The following is a 9177-nucleotide window of genomic DNA, read 5'->3' as shown; positions in this document are numbered from 1 at the left end:
AATGGGCACTTCCCCTTCCCCCCTGGTTGCAAGGAAAAATGGAATAAAACACTAAACAATATCAAAAAATTCCAAAAATCTTTTTTTAATTAAAATTAATTTTTTTATTTATGTTGTTTTGTGTCTCAATAGGGTATTCCCACCTTATGTGAATTAGTGATCACATAAGGTGGGAATACCTTATAGCTCTTGGGAATCACGGCCGCTGTGAACGCAAGGCAATTGAAGTAGCGCTCGGTCCGCCCAAGCGCTACTTCGTTTGCCCGATCCGGGCCAGAGGAGATCACGGTTATTGACGATCACTGCAGATGCATAGATTGTATACAATGCATAGTGTGTCTTCTCAAACGAGATGATAGTAATAAATTGGAAGCATTTTAGAATCTCTAGAATATTAAAGTGTTTAGGTTTATACGGAGAAATAAATTTAAAAACAAGGCTGAAGTGGATTCGATGAGAAGTCAAATTTCAAAAAATGAAATAGTCCGCAAAAAAAAAAAAAAAAAAAAAAAAAAAATTCGAGAGACTCTAGAGCTGCAAAAGAGGTAGTCAAATACATAAATAAAATATCAGTCAGTGATTAAATAAGTCTTCAATCGAATACAGTAAATCGAAATTTAAGTCACTCTAAGTTAACAAAGCAAAAATTAGTTCTAAACATCTTATATATATATGTGTGTGAAAAAAAATAGGATAAATAGAAGTACAGTGTTTTGTGATTGTAATAGATAGTGACTTACTAGAGAAAATTGGTTCAGAACGAGAGAGGTGGTATTTTGTAATAACCAAAAGTGAAGTTTTGGGAATTCATTGTAAATAAACGATCGACTTTCCGTGAATTTAAAAAAATAAAAATAAAAATCATTATGTAATATTTATTGCAGCGCTAAAACACCGAATAACATTTACATTGCAATATTTTCCAAATGAATGGTTTCAATATACCGAAGAAGATATCAGCATTTTACACTGTGAAATCGCTACAGTGAGTAAGAGATATGCTGATATTGTATCCGATTAGTTGAATTTGAGGATAAGTCTCTGAGGACAGTTTTATGCAAGTTAACTGTGTGTTTGTTTGCTCTTTAGGCTAGATGAGCCTGGAATTACAACGCCTATGAAGCCAGTGCATTGTCTATTGATTATCTGTATCCTTCTGGCCGGTTTCTCTCTTTTCTCTGATGAAATATCCGAGTTTACAGAAGAAAATGCGTTGGTATCCCTCTAAAAGACTATTTAACTCGATATAAGATGGAAAGGCGCTTATAAAATTTTTTTACTCCTGAAATGTTTTGCGAACCCCGTTCTTTTCAACTGAATAACATCGTTGTTCTCGACTGAGCTAGCAGAAACATAAGATATGAAATTTACTTAATATATGTGTGGTTTGATCAGAAAACGAAGTTAAGTATTCATTTTTACTATCTTATTATTTTTCCATTGGAAATTTCTTTGTTCATTTGCTAATTTTTTTGCTCACAATTTGTTCATTGCTTGCTCAAAGATATATTGGTAAAATAGAGGTGAAGTTCGAGGTTACAGTATGTCTCTATATAAATGTTTGCTTTCGCGATAAGTATATTAAAAAGGTGGTGAGGAGAAAATTAACATACAGAATGGGCTGTCTATGCATATACTGCATCAAATCACTATAATAAAAAATTAGAGTTTCTTTAGAGAAAACTCAATCACAATTGGGAAGTTTTCCTTTTTAATCCCAAAATGCATAACTAGTACAGAATCGATCGCACAGTCGGTAGAGAAAGCAGAAGGAGCTTTTCCGATATTAGTGTTCGCGTATTCGTCGGAAGAGTGGGTTTTACATAAACCGAAGTTGCTTATTTTCCAGGAAGAAACCCACACGGCAACTTTTACAGAGGATTTCGTTTTATTGCCTTCATTCGCACTATCACCGGTAATTGCTTCTTCAAAGGCATATTCAGCTCAAAGGTTTCCGATATTTATATTCGTAAATACAGGTTTCAAACTCTCTACGGTTTTTTAATCTATGTTGTGATGACTGCAATAGATTGTAAGCAAATTAGCAATAAACTAGGATATTTTTATCAATATACATATTACATGCCCATACCATTATTTCTGAACTTGAAGATGCTTGTAAGGTTATTCCTGAACGTTTGAGGAAAGAACTTAATAACTTTAGTGAAAAAATGCTGCGATCTCAAAGTTGACCTGAATTCTAGAATATCAAAGTACGAAATGAAGTAATTTCTTGGAATAATCATTGTTAATCATGTGATAGTTATAGTTTATTCGGTAGCAGTTTCATATTATTCTCTAAAGAACGTACAGCATTACCTCTTTTGAGTAAAAGGGTCTGGAAGCGTGACGTATATCGTTGCGTTTTTAATAAGTTCTGTAGTGACTTTTATCAAGCTTGTCCCTATAAGTGAGATTTTTTTTTTTATTTCTTATATCGCGCATTTTTATCGACATGTCGTAAATAAATTTATAAACGAAAGAACAGAATATTCTTCCATAAGGAAACTGGAAGAGATCAGAATGCTTTATGTGAGATGTTGCTCTCTTGTGAAGGAAGAGAATAGTTTGTTTCCTGAAGCTCTCTTTTTCTGTTATGCATTAGCACGGCTTTGTGTTGTTTTGCTGGCTTTCATGTTTTCAATTCAGATGATATCCTTTGCACAGAATTCTGAATATTATTTTAATTGCGTACATTGCTATTCTTATGACCTTTGCTGCCTGCTGTTTACAGGTAGTTTCAGGTGAGGAAATAATTAAATTTACTGTATTTTTAGACAGCATAGAATAAAATCCAATGTTGAAAGTATATGCAAAATGTTATGAAAAATTAGTGAGACCATTTCTAAACAACACAATTTTTGGTTTACAAAGCACAACATATTGTCTACAGTACATAAACAGTATGGTAGTAAATGTCGCTAAGTTCAATAAGCTTATTATTATTTTTTTAAATGTTCCAAAGTTTATTTAAGATGTAGGGTTATACAGTCTAATGTCTGCAGGTTCAGCAGACGAAGTGGTCATCGTCACTATCCAAATGAGTGGCACTGTGTTCGAATACCACCATGATTATGGATGTTTTTCAATGTGCAAAACGAATTCCATAATCTAGTGTGAGACCACCACGCCTTTTTAAAGTTGAAGAGCTAAATTTGGTTAAAAATGTTGAAAGTTGCTTATTTGATCTCTACAACGGATTACTTGGTGTATTTAGTCCTTAGCACTGATCATGCCATAAAACATAATCTAATATGATCATATTACAAAATTGTAATGTGTTATGTAGTTGTTATACAGCATTGCAGTGATAACAATGTTCACTTCAATGAATCAAAATGTCTAAACTGAGCATAATGAGAATATGGCTTTAGGTCGATTCGATTTGAGTATAAAGTCGAATTTATTGGACAGAAAGAGAAATTTTATCGTTAAAGAGCATTATCCGGAATACAAATAATACAGTATTCCACAAATCGGTAAAAAGTATATCGGAGTATTCGTAAAATTTCTTTCTGCCGAATACTATAAAATCAATTCAGGTGTTTTCGCACTCTAGAAGTATCATGAAATTATAATTAAAATTATGGAAACTAAATTAAATGATAACCAAAAAAAAAACAGTCAGTGTACTGCATAGAATAGCACTCCATGGGAATCCCAGAATTTGTCAAAATTTACGTACCAGAGATCACATAAAATTACTAAAGCCCCAGAGTTTCATATCAATATCAATAAGAATGGTTTGCAACTTTTTCACAGAAACCGAACATAAAGTGAATCCTAATGTTCAAAAAAGTAGATCTGACTGACCAAAAATTGAATCATGATAAATATAAAAGTAGTAGTAGGGGTATCACTATGAAGAAGATCAAATTCGAGATAAGATAAGGATTCGTGACGTTATTGGCTGATAAGATAAGTGACGTCATTGTGTGTGATTCGTTGCGTGACGTCATGAGTGTGGAATGTTTGGAATTTGGGTGGAGGACCCATCTGTGTGTGAAGTCAAATCGTGTGTTTTTAATGGGAATGTGGGTGATGGTTAGAGATAAGATAGGTAGGTGATAAGATCAGTGACGTCATTGTGAATGATTCGCTGAGTGACACCATGCATATGGAATGTTTGGAATTTCTCTGGGGCCACATCTTTCATTAACGTCACGTTGTGTGTTTTTGTTCGTGTATGGAATTCTGGGTAATTTTCTTGCGTATGGAATTGTGGGTGATTGTTAGAGATAAGATAGAGCATGGAATCCTTATAATTTCCCAGGGTGACACAGCCGCTATTGACTTCACGTTTTGTCTTTGGTTCGAGTGATGTTTAGAGTATGGAATTCTGGGGGATATTTGTTCAAGTGCTGGGAGCTTTGGTTCGATTGTGGAAGTGTTGGAAAATATTTGTCTATAGGTGACAGCACGAATTTTCCAATATAAGTGTGTAGCATTTCATTTCTGTTATTGACTATGGGAATTTTTAGTTTAGAGTCAAGAGATGGCGTCAGCTATCAGACATTTTCTATATAATTAATTACAGGCTATCATTGATGTCCCCTCTCAAACGTTTTTTTTTCTTCCATGTTCACATTTTTTAAAATAATTAACTACTGGAATCTCAGTTTTTACTGCTTCTATGTCATGTTTAAGATTTTTTTTTTAAGATCGTAAACATGGAGATCACATCAACGGCGTAAATTTGTTCATTTAAGTTTATAAATACACATTTATTTGACTACAATATTATTTACAAGTATATTCACAACGAAAATTATAACATATTAATATAATTACGTAGAAATATTTCAGAAGATTTGTCTCTCTCTCTTGCTATTTTCCTGAAGAAAGAAGAATTCAAAGGGTTTTGGGTTTGCTCATTTTTTTACTTCATGGGATACACAAAACAGTGTAGTACAGCACAATACACAGACACACACAGAAGCCTGAAAGAACGAATTGCAGTAAATAACCTGAAAATGCAGTTGACTCTTGTTCCTTATAGGTTTCTGTCTGTTTTCTTAATATCATCGCACTGTGGCTCATGGCTACGTTTTTTCTAATGGTTGTGGATGTTCCTACTTAGTGATATCATGGGAGGTAAAGTAAAGTCACCGGTTGTCACTGCTATCCTTTTCTGTTAATTTTCACAACGTAGTGTGACAGATTGTACTACGACTTGGTAATTTTCACTCGTAAATTTTTTTTTTCTTTCATGTTCACATTTTCTAAAATAATTAACTATTTTTTTTGGTTTTTCTATTCTAATCTGTTGGACACATCTAATATATAGTAACAAATTTGTCACTATTTAATTCATTTTGTATTTTATCCATTAAAAATCCACAATTACGTTATTTGTTAGGTTCCTTATAGGTTTCAATCCAAAGTGACATCATTGAGTTGAAGTGGAAATGCGACATTTTTGTCGTGGGTATGTGTGACTTCCTGTGTTTGGAACTCTGGGTGTTGGGTAGAGTATGGAATTCTGACAAGTGAGATGAGTTTTTTGTTTCCCTTTCCCGGCATTAATTTCACAGTAGTAATACTTTTTTAGAACTCATTTATTATGTTACGAATTTTTTTCGACACAAATAAATAATTATTTATTCTTATTTCAACTGAATGGTACTATAATTCTCAACCTAATTCCTCTGTTACAACTTCCAAAGATTATACTTTAGAGTCCTGTATTTTTCTTTTGCATTAGTAAGTGTTGATTGAAAGGAAATGAGACAAATAAGGATTGGAAGTAAGTAAAATCACCACTTGTCCCAATTATCCTCTTCTGTTAATTTTCACAATGTAGTGTGACAGATTGTACTAAGACTTGCACTCGTAAATTTTTTGGTAATTTGCACTTGTAATTTTTTTTTTCGAATTTATAACTAAACAGAAATTAAGACTTTAAACTTAACAAGGCCTGAAAGTAGGGTATATTGTAAAAGAAATATGGTAACCCTATTTTATGGATAGTTCTTAAGTTTAAAGTCTTAAGCGATTATTAGGTATAAAAATTATGGATTTATACATCAAATTCGAAACAGAATAACTGAGCAAAAATTTCACTGTAGTGTAATCTAAATATGGAAAACATCCAACACCAAACATCGTTCATTTAGGTTTACAATTTGCATATTTTATTTTGCTGATATATTATTTACAACTATATTCACAGAGAATTCTTCGAAACATGAAATCACCTACAGATATTTCTCAAGTTTTAGTTTTCACTCTTAACATTTTCCAATGAGATTAATAACAATAAAAAAATGTTCTATACTCATTTTTTTTCCAACTGAATATTACATCTGGTACTATAATTTTCAACTTAATTCCTCTGTTACAACTTCTAAAGAGTATACTTTAGAACCGCCGTGTTTTCCTTTAACATTAGTAAGTTTTGACCTAAAGGAAATGAGACAAATAAGATTTGTACTCTGTGTTAGCGATTTCTTATTAGAAACTTCTTTTGCCAGTACAAAATAAATATTTATTGTTACTTCAATGAATATTAGCTATGTAGTACACTTTGTTAATTTCTATGTTACAAAGTTTCAAACATTTAAGACTTTCGACAATAGTGGTATGTTTATGAGTGTAAACTCATATCCTCCCTTTTGATGTTTATGCAGCGTCCTTCTGTGATGCTAATGACACCAACATTCTAATCCCGACTTCACTGTATTCAAGAAACTGCTCTGTAGCTTTGAGCTTGCTTTCCCACATTTCTTAATAAGAGATACATTTCTCATAAAAATTCAAAATATGCCTTTCAAAATCTACTCTTTATTTCATCTTCTAAGCAGAATAACTGGGTAAAAATTTTAAATATTATTTTCTCCTTTCATGGCATTAATTTCAAAGTCATTATATATATATATATATATATATATATATATATATATATATATATATATATATATTTTATTATTATTATTTTTTTCATTTACAATTTCTTGTATATGATATTTTTTGATCTGTATTAATGATTTTGCGTAAAAATTTCTTTGTCACCGATTTTTTCACATATGGTCTCTTATTGATGTCATAGTCTAGATCTTAAAGTTCATTACTTTTTCCTAAAGAAATGTTAACTTTTTTTTTTTTTTAGAATTACCCACTGCGGTATTGCAACGTCATGTATCTACCATGTATCGCAACTTTTAAAACTAACGTTGATTTTTGCTCGAAATAAAATTCCATCGCGGCACATATCATCATGTTAAATATTAAATCGTCCCGCTGAGTAGTTATCCAGTTGCAGCCTTTCGAAATATGAACAATAATTATAATCGCCCTTTTTATTGTTTCCTAAATTGTATTTTATATGTATGTAATTTATTCCACACAGTGCTATTTGACATTGACATTATTATTATTATTGTGACGGAGTTGTGCATGAAAAATTCATTATTCAAGTAAAACTGTAAACAAGCATCACTTAAGATTGTCTTAGCGTGTTGAAGATCTTTCCAAAAAAGCTAAAAAAATTATCTTCCCTAACTTAATAAAATACGTAAAAACTGTTTAGTCTATTATGATTTGAGACTTCAGCTAAAAGAACATCAATGAAATTGTGACATGATTCAATTCGAACCCTTGCAAACTTCAGTCTACATGGGGTGTTGTCATGAAAGATAAGTAATAGTTCCAAACTCTTCTTTTACCATATTAACTCTCTCTCTCTCTCTCTCTCTCTCTCTTTCTTTTTATTTTCTATTTATTGTCATAGCGATGTTGCCCATTAAAAGTGAAGGATAAGTTTATTCTGTAGATAACCCAAACACACCCAAAACACAAACATAATTATCAAGTATTCTATAAAGTGGAGTTTGTATTTTCAGAGAAGAAGGGAAGGTGATGTATATAACATAAAGTGAACTTGACGTCATTGCGCTGCTAAGATATTTCTGCATTTTGAGAGCATGATTATATGATATATTAAATGATGAAAGTGCCAAAGAGATAAGAAAGAAAATAATCAGAAGGGAGTTTCTACAATATAAACAGCATGTAATAAATTTATAATTTTTACAGTTTTGAATCATTTTACTCTTTTTTATTTAAAATAATTCCGCAAATACAAGTGGCCGTAGTCTGAGTCGAGAAAGCACAATAGTTGCTATATCTGAAAAATTTCCTTAAGATTAATCCTATCGAGTTCTTTAAGGTCAGAAGTATGTTTCCTAAGAGAGAATAATCATTTTCTGGTTTTAGTTTTCACTTTCATTGGCCCTACATCTTTAAAGGAATAATTAAGTTTCACATCACACCTGGGGATTGTGCGTATGGTTACTCATCTGTACGACTAACAACTTAATGATAACCGTGCCGGACAACTGTCCAAGCGTGTCAGTTGAATCAGTCGAATCATGCAAATTAAGATATATTATTCGGAAAATAATTTTTTTGGTTCATCTTTTGCTATTGATTTAATCATATTTGTTGCTTATCTCGCTATAATTAAAGAAATGTACTTTAATTTCTATCATAATGATCAACATACATCGAATGTGTGGTAAATGCTGATAATTCTACCAGAGTAATTTTTTTCTTGAATTCCTTATTTCGTAGAATTTTTGAGATACTCAACAAATATATTGTTCAGTATCTCATATAACAAATATAATATAATATAATAAATAAATCTTCCCAAAGGAACTATATTCGAATGATCTATATGCATTGTTGTTTTATGATTTAGGAAACTAATCGTTTATTTTTGGGGACTTGCTTTGTAATTATACTTCAAATATAGCTCTCCGGTTCTTTTTAATTTCTTGTGTTCATATAAACGTATCCTCATCGTCATAATGATGTGTAGTACTCGCATTGTACTGGAATTTTTTTTATTCATTATAAGTAATTAATTAACCGGATCACTTACGTTAACTTAAATCTTTTGATTTGTAGAATTCTCGGCTATGTTTCATATCCAATTTCAATCCGATTATAGAAAAATTATCATAAAAAAAGAAAACAATTCAATTGAAAGCGCGTGATGCACTACCGGCTGTCGCAGAATAGCTCCATCTGCATTAATGGATATCCAAAAATAATTAAAATAAAATAAATTAGTTAATAAAGTATTTTATAATATACACAGTTAATTAATTCCAATTTACAGAACACATGAATGGTGAGTGTTAGCCAGCATAACCTCCGGAAATTGAGAAAGTT

The sequence above is a fragment of the Typopeltis vanoorti genome, chromosome 1 (assembly GCF_054136105.1).
Source record: "Typopeltis vanoorti isolate ZY-2024b chromosome 1, IOZ_Tvanoo_1.0, whole genome shotgun sequence".
NCBI lineage: Eukaryota > Metazoa > Arthropoda > Arachnida > Uropygi > Thelyphonidae > Typopeltis > Typopeltis vanoorti.
This window is presented reverse-complemented; position numbering follows the sequence as displayed.